Below are 1168 nucleotides of genomic sequence, written 5' to 3' on the forward strand. Positions count from 1 at the left end.
GGTGTCTGGGGTGATTCAGAGCCGCCGCGGCTCGAAAGTGTCAACCTGTTTTAAAAGTCATCGCTATGCCGGCACAGGTGACTTTCAAGTTAAAGAGTTCTCTTTATTGGCTTTCAAAAAAATCTGCAAAGTGTCACAGAGATTTTGAGAAACTCTTTTTTTTCTTTATATTATTATAATATAATATAATGTGTATATGTTTTCGAAAAGCATCCACCAGCAATCCATGGTGAGCCTCTCTCTGCTGGCAAGCTCCTCCTGCCTGAGCCCGACGCTGTCGAGGCTCAACACGATTTCAGACTGACAAAGAGTTCGAAAATTGCCGCCTGATGTAGCTTTAAATGCTGACAGGTGACTTCCGAGTGCTCTTGTAAAGGTCTCCGCTTTGAAATTGAGAGCCTTTTGCCAAGTGTCACTTTTTCAGGCACTCTTAAAGTGCACCTGGGCTGTCAGAGAAAGCTCTGAAAATCGTGTTCTCGAAAATCTCCGGGTACCCGACCAATCCCTAGGTGCCCGAATGACAAGTGTCAATTCGGCAGGACGGCCTCCCACCTCCGGCCGCAGATGCGTCACTAAATCCCCGCAACGGGGGCTTTCTCATTTCGGCATAGGGGCTTCCGCGGCCAACTCATTAACCTGTGCTCGGACTTTTTGTGCCACAAGTGCAAGGGACCGTTTGCCGGCAGCTACTCGCACCCCCCCGCCCAGGGGGGGAATCCTCTGACCGGAGATCCGAAACGCCGGCCGAATCCATCCCCGTCGGACTTCCGAAGGGGTTCCCTCGACCGACTGACTTCCGAACTCCTTTCTGGGCTTAAACGGGTGGAATTCGGACCCTCTCGCAAGGGAGCCGAAGCCCGCCAGCCCCGGGAGGCCTCGGGGCCGCCGTTTTCAAGCCCGACCAAAAAACCCGAAAAATGGGGAAAAATGGGAAAAATTCCCACTCCCAAAAGGCTTAAAAGTCGGTTGGGCGGCAGCCCGGGTCGGTCTCTGCAGACCTGGAGGCGCTGGACACAAGTCTGGTAAACAGGCTAAGTCTCGACATGCCACCTCTTACTATCCTGCAGGTACCCCGCCAATCCCCCCGGAACCGGCTGGCAATTGGCGAATCAGCGGGACGAATTTGAATTCGTGACCGACTTTCTGACACCGAATCGCCGCAAACGCG

This window comes from Heptranchias perlo, unplaced genomic scaffold (genome assembly GCF_035084215.1).
Source record: "Heptranchias perlo isolate sHepPer1 unplaced genomic scaffold, sHepPer1.hap1 HAP1_SCAFFOLD_493, whole genome shotgun sequence".
NCBI lineage: Eukaryota > Metazoa > Chordata > Chondrichthyes > Hexanchiformes > Hexanchidae > Heptranchias > Heptranchias perlo.